Source organism: Heterocephalus glaber, unplaced genomic scaffold (genome assembly GCF_053883595.1).
Source record: "Heterocephalus glaber isolate CG9 unplaced genomic scaffold, H.glaber_assembly_v1.0 deba00001428, whole genome shotgun sequence".
NCBI lineage: Eukaryota > Metazoa > Chordata > Mammalia > Rodentia > Bathyergidae > Heterocephalus > Heterocephalus glaber.
The window spans coordinates 30736667-30753772 of record NW_028258293.1 but is presented as its reverse complement, the minus strand read 5'-3'; the positions used below and the strand labels follow the sequence as shown (position 1 = coordinate 30753772).

The 17106-nt window shown below is 39.3% G+C and overlaps 1 pseudogene; it reads right to left on the bottom strand.

Moving 5' to 3' along the window:
- Positions 1-14850: 14850 nt before the first annotated feature.
- Positions 14851-15785, bottom strand: LOC101696585 (glycerol-3-phosphate dehydrogenase, mitochondrial pseudogene; annotated as a pseudogene).
- Positions 15786-17106: the final 1321 nt, after the last annotated feature.

Below are 17106 nucleotides of genomic sequence, written 5' to 3'. Positions count from 1 at the left end.
TGGCAGAAGATGGCATTGTAAGTGCCACACTTCTCTTTGGTGTGACCTCTGCTGGTGGCATTATGGAATTGTTTTAAGTCATTTTAGACAACACACTCACTGTGGATCCGCTTTCAAGTATTGAGTTGTCAGTTTTTGAAGAAATGAATTTTGAGGTGGTGTGGGAGAAAATGCATCTTATAAAATGTTATGATAAAGGCTATCATTGACCTATGATTAGTAGGAGTTTTAAGTATGTTATTAAAAATCTAATGGGCAGTTAAGGGAATTACTAAAGAGAAGTTTATGAGCCTACCAGATTTCAATGTAGATTTTGCCTTTATGAGCTTAAAAGAAGAGGTTACAGTTTAAGCTTGAATGGAAGAGCTTGCCACTGTTATTCCACATCTAGTTATTGCTGTTTACATTCCTTTGTGGAACCTACATCTTCATAAGCTTCTTAGCAGGTAAATGTTGAACACTTCTGCTTCATTGTCAAGGCAGAATCAGAGGCCATCTATACAGGCAACTGACTTGTCTGTTTTCTTGTCTTTTTCCATGACTTATCTACTGCCTCATCTTGATTTATAAGCAAAACTGAAAACCTACAAAATGAATGTTTTGTGGTTTATCTAGAAATAATACAGAAAATAATTGCTGTTATTTTTGGTGAAGAAAATTTTGTATAGTTTATTTCAATCTAAATAAAATGTGAATTTTGTTTAAAGTTCAAGTACATTTATTTTTAGAGGAGTCAAAACATTCCAGCAGTAAGTTCTCTCTCTTTTTTTTTTTGGTACCAGGGATTGAACTCAGGACCTTGCGCTCGCGAGGCAGGCAGTGGCACCACTGAGCTAAATCCCTGGTCCTGTCTCTTAAATTTTTATTTGGTAATGAGCTTTACAATGTTCATAATTCAAGATGACTTCATCTTTTATGGGGATTTTTGGTTTTTATTTGTTTTGGTACTTGGTTTACTATTGGAGGTATAGGAAAAGATACTTTAATTAAAACTAAGAAATTGCTAAATGCATGACTTACCTACCTGGTTTTTTAAATAATATATATTGTACTATATGGCTCGTGGTGTAAATTTTCAGGGTTTATGTTATTGCTGGTTAAAATGTTAATGAATTGGGCTGGGGATTTAGCTCAGTGGTTCTGCCACCTGCCTCACAAGTACAAGGTACCAAGTTTGATCCCCGGTACCAGAAAAAAAATGTAAATGAATTAATTGCAGAGCTACCATTAGGTTGTTTTATTTTGGAGTGTCACTTGAGCTTCAGAAAGCAGAGGATGCATTTGCTGGAGCCCTGGGTCTGAAATCAGAACACCTAACCCATGGAGAATTTTTTTAAAAAGCTTACAGAAGCCTCTGTCCTTGGCAGAAACAACTGATCAAGTTCATGATGGCAGTATAACAGTGAATGACACAGTTGGTCCCTTAGTACTTTCATCCAGTTGTTAGGGCCACTTGAAAATGGTGTGTCCATAGCAGATTATTTAACCCCAGTCAGTTTCAACTATATAGCCTACCTTAAGGTTGTGCTATGAGGGTTAGGTAATTTTTGTCATCAGTACCCTCTTGCTTCTTTAATAATAGCCCCAAACTTACTGGCTTGAAGAGACAGCTTATCATTTCTCTCAGTTTTTTGAGTTGGTTAGGTGATTCTTTTGTTAGTCCCACTTGGGTTTTCTGCATTTGGCTGGCAGATTGGCTGCGAGTGTGGGAGGCATGGCTGGATCATATGGTCCTTTATCTTGGGCTCATGTCATGGTGATCCTAGAGTACCAAGAAGTCGAAGACAATACTTTCAGGACCCGAGCTTAACTCACCAGAACATCACTTCACCACGTTCTTATCAAAGCAAGTTGCTTGGCCAGCCTGGATTCAAGAAGTGAGGAAATAGACTCTCTTTGAGGAGATTGTCTGTAAAATATGGCCTTGTGTTCAGTCCACCACAGCCTGGAATCCAAAAACATTTAGTCAGCAAGTATTAAGCCTTTAAGGTGCCCATCATTTATGTTTATAACCTATGTATATTTTCTAGTTTGGGAATCTGTTGAAAGTTTAAATACTCCTAATTTGTTAAAAGGCATTTTTATAACCTGATCCTTGATGGTAATTTTGGTGGTAGTCTCAGATGAAACAAACTGTCTTTTGCAAGATTAGATAGTTGGAAACTTGTAGTTGTGCTGACTATTCATTGTTCACAAGTATTAATTAAATGCTTGCTATTTGTCAGGCTTCTCAACTAAGTGTTGGCAATTCTAGATGCACTTTCTGCCTCAGAAGAGCATACAGCCAAGAATTGGCCCACGGATTCATCAAAATCAAAGGAAAGAAAACTGTCTATGAAAGACTTGTGCAGTTAAAAAAAAGTTCTGTAGCAGATCTAAACAGTTTGCAAAATGCAGTAGGAGCTGTAGTCAAGACAACATAATTAGAGGAATGGAAGGCTAGTGTAGGCAAAGGATATGGTGTCTATAAAATAAATGAGAACAAATCCTTTAATCATAATTTTGTGTAATTTTCAGTTAATTCTTAGGATAACTAGTGAGATAAATAAATTGAGTTGAAAGAACCTTTCTCTGGAGGCCAGCTCTTCTACAGTAACTTAGCTGGATCTGATTTATTTTTTATTTTACAACAATCACTTTTTAAGTGCTAAAGTGAGTAATCCATAAAACAGGAAAATTATACTTGCAGTATTAATATTTATATGATATTTTAGAAAGTTTATAAAGCACCTTGATTATCTCATTCAAGTTCTCAGAAAAACTCAGGCAGGTATCCCCATTTTTCAGCTGACAAATCAAGCTCACAGAAGTGAATTAATTGCCTCAAATTATATAGTTAATAAGTGCCAGAGCCAGGTACTTCAGTACAGGGTTTCAATCTTAAAATTGATTGTGAAAGCCACTTCATTCTTAAGGTTTGTAAGAGAAATATTTGCTTTGGGAATGACCTTTTTTATGTTCTTGCTTTATCCATTGCCAGCTTTCAGCACAGCATCTAAAATGCACTCATAGTTGACATGAGTTCCTTGCAAAAGAAGAACCTTGGAGCCTGAAACTACAAACTGGGGGTAGAAATGCAGCCACCTTTGTGTGGCTGCCAAGGCACTACCACAAAGGTCCAGGTCCATTTATTTCACGAGAGTGGGTGCAGCTGTCTTCTTGACATGATCAAATGTTCCTCTGCAGCCAGCTTTTGGTAGCCAGAAAAAGCAAAGTAATTTTTAGTACAGATTAACAAAAATATCTACTAGATCAGTTTCAGGAAACATTACTAGCTTAGAAACAGTAAATGTGTCTATATGTTTCTTTACGTGGCAGTGGAGTTCCAGACCTTTTTAAAAATGTCCTTTATTTCTTACCATGAATACTATATAAATAGAATACACTACCTGCCACTGTATTTGGTTCCATAAATTATTGGAAGAGTGAACAACATACTTCAAAACTAAGTAGAGGCAGTAAATCTGCCCCTTTTTAATGAGCTTAAATTTACAGTAGTAGTTTAAACATCTGGAAGTTTAAACCCTTAATTCATTCCAAATGTTTAACAAAGATATACTGCAAAAGAGGATATTGTAATTAGGGGATCAAGAAAACTATTGACTCAATCTGAGGCCTTTCTGTTTTGCTGTATGTACATTAATCACATAAAACTTAAGAGGCTGACAGTTCAAAAAGAGAAGAGAGACCCAGATATCCATGTTGGCGTGCTTATATGATCAGCTTTGGAGAGTATAGTTATAAGAAGAGTGAAGTTTAAATACTGTTAACATCTAGGATGTAGTGAGATAGAGTGAGATAGGGCTGTTTTTCTGTGATCTGTACTTACAGATGTAAGGTTTTTTAAAATTATTAAAATGAGTTAGAGGAGTCAAAACTTTTGACTTCTAAATTGTAATTTTGATTAATGCTTTTTTTTTTTTTTGGTACCGGGGATCAAACTTGGGACCTTGTGCTTGCAAGGCAGGCGCCCGAACCACTGAGCTAAATCCCCGGCCCCTTGATTAATGCATTTTGTAATCCAAGAATCTGATTTCTAGCTAGCTCCTTGAATAAGAGTAAGCATCTTTCAAGTGCACCCTTTGTAAGTCTCTGCTGGATGCCTGTTTGGATGGAGGGTTCTGTTTTTCTTAGCAGATCAGGATGTGGAGCAGGAGGAGTAGTTACAGTCTACAGAAACAGCTGTTTCTAAGAATGCTTAGTTGTACAAGGTATGTGGTGAAGCCCTTTACCTGTTCTGTCTCATTTGAACCTCTTTATCCCTATGAATAAAATACTCATTACCATCTTCAGGTGAACATGTAAGAAAGCTTTCATACAACTACTCAAAGATGGAATCAATTCTAACATGATGTAAAGATTCACAAATTGAATGTGTTGTCTTTTGCATCTACTTTTCATTCCAATTTCATAGACTATATTCAAAAGCTGTGGTGCTCAATCTGTAGAACATCAAACACAAAACTAAATGTGGATACAAAGGTGAATGAAATAGCGCCCATGCCATGGACATACAGGTAAGATGGAGTCCAGGCCCTGAGCAAGCTGAGTTACATGGGGGAACCAGATACATAAGACAAGGACTGCCAGAAGCCAGGCTAAAGGAAGGTAAACTGATCATCCTAACCAGCTTGTGTTTCAGAGTTTAAAGGGCAGTATTAATAGTTATGCCAGAACAACAGATAAACTGGGAATATCCAGAGCATACCAGGACGTATAATTGCCATAGCTAGAAGACACCCAAGGGTGTGCAGGGAGTCCAAAAGGGAGGGCCCAGGCCAGGGATTTAGCTCAGTGGTGCCACACCTGCCTCGAAAGCACAAGGTCCTGAGTTCAATTTCCAGTACTGCAAAAACAAAACAAAAGGGAGGGCCCCAGCCAGTGAAAGGCAGTGACCTAGGTAAGCCCATCACCTCACACCCTGGTCTCGCATAGATGTCACTGCTGGGGACCTCCCCATTCCTGAAATTTGAGACAAGTACCTCTTACATGTACTACCAGGTTTGCCTAGTCTGCTGAATATAAGTGCTACAACAGTTTGTGTAGTTCTGCTGTGGCTATGAGTTTGAAGTTCAGAGTAATAGTATTGAATATAGATCAATGGGATGGGCTACAGCTTTTGCAGAAATCTATAAAAACAAGAATTGGCCTTACATATGTTACTTAATTAATAAAGGTGTTATATAAAACTAAGTTGAATTCATTGTCAATATAGGTCAGGATGGAATAGGCTTGAAGCCCCTGAGAAATTGACATTTGCTAGGAGTAGATGGACCTTTGCAAATGGTACATACTGTGGGACTTCATGACTTTCCATGTTTTTAAGTTAGTCTCTTGTTTCCTTCTCAATGAAATTGTGGCTGTTATCTTGGCATTAGGATGCCCATATAATGTGTATTTAATTTCCCTGAAAAAGCCAGTAGATTATTATTATACTTGGTATGCTATTGCAGTTGTTTAAGGTACCTAATTAACGTGTAATACTTCTTCCTCACACCATTATCACATATAGCTGTAAATTTTGCGTGGTAGTAGAGTTTTAGAGCTACAAGGAGTCCTGGGGATTATATAGACAACCTCTCATTTTACAGAGGACTGGAGAAGACAGCTTGCTCAGGTTCACACCAGTCATTGGTGGCAGAGGCCAAGAGTGACCAGAACGGTCCAGTGCTATGCTCTGTCATCCATGTAGATGTAACTGAAGATGGAAAACGTGAAAGAATCATTTCTTGGCAGGTGAGTACTATCTGTCCTTTAAACTGTTATTAATGTAAGCAGTAATCCCATAAATCTGTAGCTTTATAGGAGAGAGATTTATTAAACAGGCCAGGGTCTGGGTTTAGTACTTAGCACATTTCTGTTTTTTATTACCATAAAATTTTGGTTTTAAAAATACTTGGTACTGCTTACATCTTATTTGGCAGATTCCTACTCTTGGTATGATTATTTTTCCTTAGAATGGTACCTATGATTAGATTGCAGATACACAAAACTTTTTTTCCTAAGAAATAAGATGCTGAAGGCTTTTCCTCAGTTGTGTCTTGTGACATTTGGACTTCTTGTTACAAATAATAGCATATATTAATCACTCATCAGGTACTTGGTATGAATCACTTTTTAGGCTCATAACATGATGAAGTAGGTGGTATCCCCATTTTATGTGTCAGAGAACAATTGACTTAGCCAAGGCCATTCAGTGTTAGAGACTCAAATCCAGACCAAATGATTCAGGTTGCTCCTTAAAGTGGAAAGACCTCCCTTAAAAAAAAAGTGGCCAGGGATGTAGCTCACTAGTGCCGTGCCTGCCTAGTGAGCGTAAGGTCCTGAGTTCAATACCCGGTACCACATACACACAAAAAACAAAACAAAACAAAATAGTGAAAAAGTTTGGGGGAAAGTATTATAGCAAAATACTAATGTTGGTCTCCAGGTTCAGGGAGTATGAGGAATTATAAATTTTCCTTCTTTGACATTTCTACTTTCTATATTTTCTATAATGTATGTTTTTCCCATCTTGGAAAGGATTAAATGGCATTCTGAAATAGAAAATTCACCATTACTTACATGACAACATTTTTCTTCCAGAATATTTATTACTGCTTTTCTAGTTCCACTTAACACACATTGTGCCAACATTACACTAGATATTTTAGCTACAAAGATAAGACATTGACCCTGATGGCACATTCTTAGGCTGCTGATTCTATTATAAGGGCACTCGTACCTCTTGCCTCCAGTTGCTTACCATCCCTGCCACTACGACCCTAGTCCAGACCACTATCAACTCTCACTTTATCTTTGCCTCTGAGTTTATTTTCCACCCAGAAGACTCTTCCAGTGATGTTCCCTCACACTTATATCAGGAACTAAGCTCCTTATCATGACTCAAGACCCCGTGTGAGCTGGCCTGTGTCAATCTCTGGCCTTATCTCCTAGTCTTTGTTCACTTTACCCAACTATTAATGACATTCTTTTGGTTTCTCCTACTCTCCATGCTCATTCAAACCAATTGTTCAAGATGTGCCTTGAAAGCTGTTGACCTCTTTAGCTCTTGATTCACTTTTTGCATTATCTAGGTCTTTACTTTCCTTACTTATCTCTGTAAAGAAGCTTTCTATGCTTACTCTTTAAAACCAGTCTACCTTCCTTAGGTTTGTCTTCTCACACTAGTATGTAAATTAGAGTTGGGACCTTGTCTTGTTTGCTGTGGCTGTGTCCCCAGTGTGAAACAGTGGCAGATACATTTGTGTCATACTCGTTAAATGAATGAGCAAATGATGTGTGCTAGGACCAATGGGGAATTGAGAGTGGCTGGAGGATTGGAGGAGAGGAAAGCAACCAGAGGTAGGAAGAGAAAGGGATTTAGGAGTCACTCCAGGAAAACCTTGGAAGTCCAGTTCAGGAGCTGGCTATCACTCTCTGGTCAAGGAATATCTAAAAAATGCTAAGCCTGGACCTCCTAGCTATGTGAACTGGTCATAGCAGCAGTGCCCTTCTTAGGCAAGACACATACAGCAGAGTCCATCCTATAGTTTCTGGGCATATTTATAAAGTGGAAGACAGTCAAACCATAAGACAAACTCCATGTTTTTCATGACTAATTATAATTACATTTGCAATTTGTATAGTCTTTCTCCCAAAATATTCCAAATCTTGAGACATGATTCTTTTGGTTTTCTCCCCAGGCCCCTGCCAGAATAACGACTTTGGCATGTGACTCACCACCCTCCCCTGCTCTATAATACCCTCCTATTTACCACCCATCTTACCCCTTCCTTTCCAAGTCAAATAAATCCTGCCTTGTTTTTCCTTCTCTTCCTTCCCTTCTCAAACCACAACCCATATAATTTTCATTGCCCCCTTTAGAACTTACTTATGTCTGGGCTTTTACCTTTTTGTAAAGGAGGAGAGCAGACCTAAAACAGTGTGGATGAGGAGATGTGCACTTCTAAATTACCTTGTTACACAGTGGCATTTTCCTTTGGCTCCAATTACTTTTTAGCTTTTCAGTCTCCCTGGAAGATAGATGACTAAATGCAAAGACGGCTGCTGGTCCTTTAAAATCATTAGCAATCTTGGTGCCCCTTTAAGTTTAAATTCCCTGCCTGTGGCACAAGATTTATCTGTGGGCTTAAATAATGGAGTAAAGAGGTTGACTTCTACTTGGCTTCATATGATGATCTTATAATTAGGAAGGAATATGACATTTATTGAATGCCGCCTGTTTGCCAGGCACTATGTGAGTTGATTTGTGTTTATTATTTCATTTAAGATTCATAGTTTTGGTTTTTTGAGACAGGGTCTTGTTCTCTAGTTCAGGCTGGCCTTGAATTCACTATGTAGCCCAGGCTGGCCTCGAACTCATGGTGATCCTCCTGCCTCAGTCTCCTGAGTGCTGGTATCACAGGTGTGTGCCACCTCTCCTGGATCATTAAGATTCACAGTTTGATGTTCATATACTATCCCCCCAGGAGAATTGAATTTTTTATTTATTTTTTTGAGAATTGAATTTTAAAAAGATCATTTGAGGTCACACAGTCCATGTCTGTGCAAAGCCAGAAGCTGTACTCTTTGCACTACCATGCAGCCAGACTCAACCCCGCTACAATGCTTGAAAGTATACCACAGGTCTTCACAGATGTTATGTCATCTCAGTCCTTATAACAGCCCATGAGATGCTAGTGTCATCCCAAAGAGACTTGCAAAGATGGAGTTCTGCTGGGATACAACTTCATGCCTCTTTTCTTCCAGCTTTGTGGCTTTCTGATTGGGGCCCTGTGTATGTCACTGGTTTAGATGGAGGAATTTGAATCCACCTTTTAAGGAGTTAGAGCTTTGGTGGGGTCTGCGGGACCACAAAAAAGATCCTCATTCTCTTGAGCCCTGGAAGAGGAGGCTGTCCCTTTCCTGCCAGTAAGTGTGGAGGGAGATCTGGCTGGTTCTGAACATCCAAGCAAGTGAGGGGCAGAGTTGGACAAACCAGCAGTGAGTAGCTGGAGGAAGCAGGGGTTTGGTGTGAGAAGCCCCAGTCTGAGTGCTACTGCTAAGAACTGTGGGGCCTTGGGTGAGCCGCTTCATCTCTCTGAGCTCAGGTGTAACAGTTTTTACCGTTGAATCATCCTGGAATGCCATTTTCTCCAAGAAGAGGCTTGGCTAACCTCACTGTCATCCAGCTGGTTGGGTTAACCACCACAAAACAAGCATGAAGTATTAATGTGAAGAACCTGGAGACTCACTTCTCTGCCCTGCCCTGCCTTGCCACTGACCTTGGGCAAGTTGTTGTACAAGTTGTTGCCTCTCTGTGGACCTCACCTATCTCCTCATTACAGCAAGGATGCTAACATTGCCCATGATGGAGAACAGTTAGTCAGTCATATACTCTGTCATGTAACTGAAATGGTGATAGAAAACCTTTCCAATGGAATTAGAAGATGAAGAGGCTTTCTGGAGGAGTGTGTTAAGAGCTGGGTCACAAGGGCTGGATTGGGGTCAGCAGGTAAGGGTACCGGGTTGGGTGCACAACAGGGCAGAGGACCAAACCTCACTTAGCAGGGAAGGCTGCTGCTTTGGCTCTTTTCTTCCTGTCTACCTCCATCAGCATCCTCCATGGTCACAACTCACGCCCTCAACTCTCAATTTGAGAGACTATTTGTTGACATACTTTTAATTAAATAATAGCTCTTGAGAAATTGAAAAATATTTCTACTATAAACACACACTGGTTTTAAGTTGCATCCCAATTCCAAAACCTTTAAGTCATGGTTTCAAAGTTTATCTTAGACTTGAGAAAGATACAGTTTTGTCATTTCAGAATGAGTACTGCCGAAAACAGTCATGTGGACTTCGAGAATAACATTTGAGTTCCTCTTCTGCTGCATACTAGCTTTGTTGTTCTGGGCATGTCCCTTGACTTCTCTAAGCATCAACTCATTCTTAAATTGCTGGGCATAGGGGTGAGCAGTTAAGGTTGATTGAACATAAATGTTAATTCAGTACATATTTTGTCTAAAATTAGGGATTGCCACTTTTTTTTTTTTAAAGTACATGCTATCATTTAGGGTAGTACAACAGAGCAGTGGTCCTCAACTGGGGCAGTTTTGCCCCTTGCAATATTTGGCAATGTCTAGAGACATTTTTGGTTGTCTTAGTTGTGAGGGAAGTGCTTAGAACCTGGGGAGAGAGGCTAGGAATATTGCTCAGCATCCTACAACACAGGACAGCCCACAGCACAGGATAATCTGGACCAAATGTTCATCCAGGTTAAGGAGCTTGGTGTAGAGGTTAAGAAGATGGATTCTGGAGCCTGGCTGACTAGGTTTGAAGCCTGGCTCAGCTACCTACTTTGTATCCTTGGTCAGCTCCTCTGTCCCTCAGTGTCTTTATCTGTGAGAGGACAGATGATGGACTCTGCCTCCTGGGGACGTTGTGAGGGTTGTTTGACTTCAAGCAGATAGTACATTTTAAACAGATTGGCTTCTGGGAGGTACTCAGTGTCAGCTCTTATTTCAAGTACTAAATGAAGGCTAGATTTTGTGAAAATACCTGGTGACAGTACTAAGACCTCAGATGAGTTATTTTAACAACTTGAGCCAAAGTTTAAAACAAAAAATAAGTTGTGGGGGTCACATGAAATCAAAGATATAATAGCACTGTGGAAAGAATGGAAAATCTTACTAATACATTTGTGTCAGTGTTATTGCCTCAAACTCCATTCAGTAAGACAGTGTTCAGGATAAAGCAATGAACTCTCCCAAGCCAGAATGTAACTCAGCATTGGGGGTAAGAGAGAGGCAGGCTTAGCCAGCACACTGCAGGCCTGCAGGGCATTGGTCCTTAAGTACATTTTGGTATGTTCAGGAAGCTGCCTGTGATGTACGTTTAGGTACAAACTGTGTCCTAGCTTCACAGACCACTTTCCCCAAAGGAGAGCTAGGAGAGCCATACCATACATGCCTCTTCTGCAGACTTTAAACTCAGAAAAACAGCACTTGTTACTGTTCCATTTCTGATTTCTCTGCCCATTTTCCCACTATCAAATGAAGGAGTTGGATTGCTGGCCTGGACTCCAGTGCCTACTGGAGCCCTTGCTGTAACCACACAGGACTAAATGATGATTATTACCTTTAACAGTTATCTAATATTAGCAAGCAGTTATCTAGCAGGGACTGTGCCAAGCAATTTACATAAATAAACTCATGCAATCCTCAGAACAACTATATGAAACATTGGGCATTATATCCATATTGCTGATGATGTCATTGGGGTTAAGAGATGTTAAATAACTTGCCCAAGAATGCATAATGCTAGATCCACATCAATCCTAGCAGACATACAATACTCCAAGCCAGAATGTGCAATGATCCTGGCAGACCTAGACACTTAATTCTTTTTTCTTTTTTTTTTCCATTTTAATCAGTTTTATTGATTCATGCTTTCAGTTCTTATTCAGTTAAAAACAAGGCACAATAAATATATCTTCTTAATGCTCTATAAATGCATGCAGCTCATTCTGTATATCAAAAGTAATAAATAATGGCGATAAAACACCAAGACAGTTATAAAAATGACAACCCAGCCTCAAACATAGCATTTAACAGTCCAATCTAGAACAATAACCCAATACAATACATAAAAGTGCCACATATAAAAACATGCAGTGTATATATCCACTCCAGTACTTGGCTTGCTTATGCTTGATATTCTTGGAAAACATAACAGGGCATTTTTAATTCCCTTAAAAAGGTTAACATAATGCAAAACAGTGCAAGTTAGAATCACTGACTTCAGTATGATTATAGTCATATGGCAAAAACTCTTTACAAATTGCATACAAAGAGGAAAATAAAATCAAGGATGATCCTTACAGTATATTTAGTGGAAGTCAGACTGAAATTTTTGTGGTACAAAAGAGGAAACTACACATTTTGAACAGACAAAACAAAGCCAGAAACTAATGCAGAATAGAAAGCGTGCATTTAATAGTAGAAATCCTAAAGTTGGATTCAGTATAAATTGATTGAAAGCAAGAACATTTAAGCATGATGGATACAAGGCAAACAATCTTCACTTGATAAATAATCCAGCATTACCACTACTGTTATGATTGAGGTGCGAGCTATTTAAAGGAGTGGCCAACTCTCTAGCACAGATGAGGGTTCCTTCACCTGAATCCTCCCAAAGACTCTTGAAATAAATCACTTGGTGATAAAAGGCAACCCCTGCACACCCATCCCATCAGAATCAACTCATATCGTGTTTATACAAAAGGAAAAAAAAACACATTGTTTTGTGCTTGGAATGGGTTTTGAAGGAGCTTATTCTCTCATTTCTTTCCCTTTTGCTTAAATCAGATAAAGAAGCTTTCCAGGTGTAAGAACTTATACAGTGATGCTCGGTACTTTATTCACAGAGCTTGAAACCATTTCATTTCCTGAGCCTCTGGGATTGGTGAAGGAGCATATATTTTACAATTTGCAGGTTTTAAGCAAAATCAGATACTCTAAAACGAAGGCAAGTGCACTTTTCTTTGTCCTTAAAGGAACTTCATTCGTAGCAAAACGTGTACAGTCAAGGCCTGTTTTAAAACACAGATATGCCCAAGCCAGTCACATTGTGACCCTGGTCCCTACTGTAACAGAATCAGAGGGGACATAAGTCATCGTTATCTTGATCTAACTAGAAAAAAAGAGAGAGAGTACAGTATTGTGGTATATGATCTAGATGTTTTAAAGAACAGCTCTTCTATTTAGTATCACTGGGCTCTAAACAGTGAAATCTATTGTCATGGTAGAAAAACACTAGGTTGCAAAGTCACATGTTTCCATTTATTAAAAAAAAAAAGCTAAAGTAAAAAAATTCACTGTGACACCTGAGAGCATCACTCACTCTTTTAGGTTTTCCTTTAGGAAGTGGTATCTAAACTTCAGAGGTGGTGGGTGGGGCCTTGGTTTAGTGAACCTCCTACCTCATATTACGACATGTAGGTTCATCTCCCACCTGAGTGAAGCATACAGATATTCTACAATGTTGACATAAATAGAAATTATAGCACAAAAGTGTTTTATGTCCCCGTTTAAAAAATAAGACCTCAATGTGCAATGAAAACCTACCATAAGATAAAGTGGTTTTGTTTCCTTTTATTTTCTATGACCTATAGAACCTAATCTTTAAAAAAAAAAAAGTACAGTTATAGTTAACTTCAAAATAGGAAGCACAATTAATAAATATTAAGAAGACTAGTTAAAATGGCAACAAAATACAGCAAAAGCTTTCCAAACTGGAATTTTTAATTCACCTCATTATTTGTTAAATTCAGTGCACACTGATTTTTGGTTTTGGTCTCTGTGTGTTGGGGTGGTTTTTGTTTTATTTTGTTTATTTTTGTTCAACTGAGAGTTTTTCCACAGAGTACAGAAGGAGAAAGACTTTAAGCAGCATGACTACCCTCTGACATTGAAAGATGGTACCTTATTTTACATATAATGAAAATCAGTGTCTATTCTATTCTCATTTATATTGATAAATAATTCCCTAAAAAGACCAAATTTGACAATATCACCTGCTCCAAAATTTAAGATTTGGGGGTGGAAAATTGCGTTATATGTGAATTTAATAAACACATGTTCTTAACCCTTAAATGTATCACACTGTAAAAACTGGGAAGATATAGTCTCATCCTATTGCATCCAACTTGCCACTTAAAATGCTTGTTTTACAAGAACCAAGAGAGACTATGTAAAGGTGCAAATTTCCAATGATGAATGTCATTATATTGTATACCTAAAATGTACCAATGATTAGAATGAATAATCGATAATGTAAAATAGGAAGAAAAGATCCAAAGGGGTAGGGGTAGTGGGAGGCACAGGGGAAAGGAAAGAAGGGAAAGGAAAAAATGATGAGAAATGTAAAAAATGGAAATAAAGTCTTTGTAAATAGGGAAGGGTGGAGGGCGTGAAGGGAGGGCTAGGAATGGGGAAAAAATAAGAACCAAGATGCATTATATAAAGGTACAATTCCCAATGAGAAATGTAATTGTGTTGTATACCTACAATGTACCAATAAAATAATTTAATACAAAAAAATGCTTGTTTTAAAGTAAGAAAATCTAGGATCTTCCTGGCAACTATAATAGCCAAAGAAAACCAGCAGTGACTGGGGATAAAAATGAACTGCTGAGACGAAACGATCACTGTAACTCCTAGTAAATGCCAGTGCTATCCTTATTGTCTACCTGTGATTCTGGAAGCTTTCAGAGTTTCACTTTGAGACTTGTAACCAGATCTAAACCAGATCTAAACTTTTTCTTCCCTCTCCAGTTTTCCCAGTCACACTCAAGATATAAAATCGTGCAACTGTGGAAAAGGAAGTTAGACAAGCTGGAAGAAGAAAGGGGGTATCATTTCAATAGGTCACTCTTTTTAAGAACAAATGGTATCCACAAACTCAATGTTCAGAATTTTATGTATGTCACAAAATTTTTCCAGCTATTTTCTTCAATTTCTGCCAAAAGATTCTGCTTCTAGAACTGATTTAGAATACATGAAAAATCAGAAGGGGAGAGTGTCAAGTCTAACAGGTCACAAAATGGATGTAAAACATGAAATCAATGTGCATTGAAAATGAGAAAGTACGCTTTTTAGAAGCCAGATTGAATGGTACATACAAATAAACTTTCATTCAGTTAGGCTGGTAAATATACCAACATCCTAACGTTTTGGAATGTTTTCCAGTGTTTAAAAAAAAAAAAGCAGCTACCATAGCCACTATTTTAGAGTGGTTTAAGACCTCTCTGGTTGTTATATGGTGATTTGTTGTTCCTAATTTTGTTGGCAGTAGATTTACTGGTCAGACTCACAATCCTCCACAACTGTGGTCCACAGGAATCGGAACTCTTCAGTCAAGGTTCTCTTCTGCAGTTTTCATTAGAATAGCAAGCCGGCTTCCAGATACCCTTCCTTTCTGAATAGCACTCATCAGCTGCAAAAACTCATTGAGCTCAACCTCCCCATTTTTGTTCAAATCTACTTCATTCAGAATTTCATGTAATGTATTTTCATCCATTTGCACATTGATACTGTCCAATACACGCTGAACATCAACAATGGTAATAAAGCCTTTTTGGTCTGCATCAAACTTATGGAATCTCTTCTTGTACCTGTCAATGTCTGAAGGTAGTAGGCTAATTTCAGAGCGATCTGTTAACTGTTCCGATCGAGATTTATAGCCCATTTCATAGTAAAGAAACCTTCTGGCTGTTTCAAGTTCTTTCTCTTTCTTCTTCTCATCCCAATTCAGTTCTCTGCCCATCAGTTCAACAATCCTGGGTAGGGCTTCTTCTGCAGCCTGGACATTGAGAAAAGCCAGGCAAGTGTGGTGTGAAATCATGTCCACAGCCGTGCAGGCATACTCCTTAATTCCATATTTCACCTCTCCTTCAGTATACGGAAATTCTGATACAAGTCGTACTCCAACAATAGGCCACCTTTTTCCAGTCACACTTGCCATTTTGGCCACTTCAAAAGCCTTGTCGCCATAAGTAGCAGCAAGATGCTGTGCCGCCTCACTTTCAAGACCGTAATCCTGGACAAGCCTAATGTACAGTGTGGGGCTCCAATCTTTGCCTCCTTGAAGGAAAAGTCCAACTGTTCTACTAGGTCCTGCTTTCAAATTGTAGGCACTTAATTCTTGATAGTTGAATTTGATGAGTGAATGCCCAAGGGCAAATCCCTAAGTAACTTATTTTCTCTGAACTCTCTCCATCCCTGCCTCTCATCACCACCACCTCTCTCCTTGCCTGGGCAACCCTTTCCTGCTCACTCTGGCCAAGAGCTCAGCAGCCTATAGGCAGCAAGTGAAGCTGTTTTTTAAGGGCCCTTCATTGACAACTCCAGGTAACAACCTCCAAAATGCTATTCAGTGAGCCTGTTCTGTGCCCCCAGGATGAGTTCTCCTTGGCACTGATTTGATGGGGAGGGGGTCCATATTTGTGGTAGGCAGGTGTGGGTGATGGGAAACAACTGAGAAAACCTTAGCTATTCCATGATAGCAAAGTAAAGACAGTGCTCAGAGGGAAGGGGATTAGGGAAGCTGCCTCTGGTGGAGAGGATATGGTGAGGCTGCCTTGAAGTGTGTTTGGCATAGTCTGGCCACAGCTACTCTCTCCCATCCATCCCAACTTATCCTTCATTCAGTTTCCTAGCACCACAACTGACAGCTAAAAACATTTCTACCAGCTCAGAATTAACATGGGATGGTGGGGGAGGAGTAGATGCTAAGTAAGTACTATATGCCAGGTACTTTCTACTTGATTTACTTTAATATTTGTAAGTAGGCACTGAGATAAATATAGCCACTGTACAAGTAGGGGGAATGAAGTTCAAATAGGTTAGGCAACTTGCTAAAAGTTCCAGAGAAAAATGACTATAAGGAAACATTTAGGGTTAAGCAGCTCAGTTGGCCTTTTGCTAGTTTGCATCCCTGTGGAGGTTCACAGCCAAATGGCCCCTGAGAGGGTCGTGTGTGTCCAGTGAGCTGCAGAGTCCAGGTGGAAAGTGAAGGCAGCCCAGTTTCACAGAGCCCTATCAGGTTCTGTAGTCAAGGCAACTCAGGCACCCCCTCCCTGCAGTACCCACGAGGATGGTCTAAAGGGAATGCCAAGTCATGTGACAGGTACCCCCAAATCAATATCCAGAGGTAAGTAGTGTTCTTGGTGGGGCTATGGACAGGAGAGAGGGGCCTTTCACCTTTCCCTGGGGGTTGCCAAGAGCTAGCTACCAGTCACTTTGGGTCCTTAGTTAGACACAGAGTAGAATTGTGGACACAGGTGTAACAAGCTTCTGCCACCACAGCCCAGTCACAGGCACCTCCACCCAGCCATCCTTCCAACTCTTCCTTCTCCCTTTCCCCCAAATCATTCCTTGATTTCTCTCAGTAATTTTTTTCATTGACTATCTGGGACACCTCTTGGACACTTTTAGTATTGTCAGAAGCTAAGAAGCCTTCTTCTTGTTACAGAAAGCATGAGACCCAAGCCTTGACACATAAAATAGAACTTTAGAAGGCAGGAATGGGCTACAACAAACAATAATCCAGATAGAAGAACTA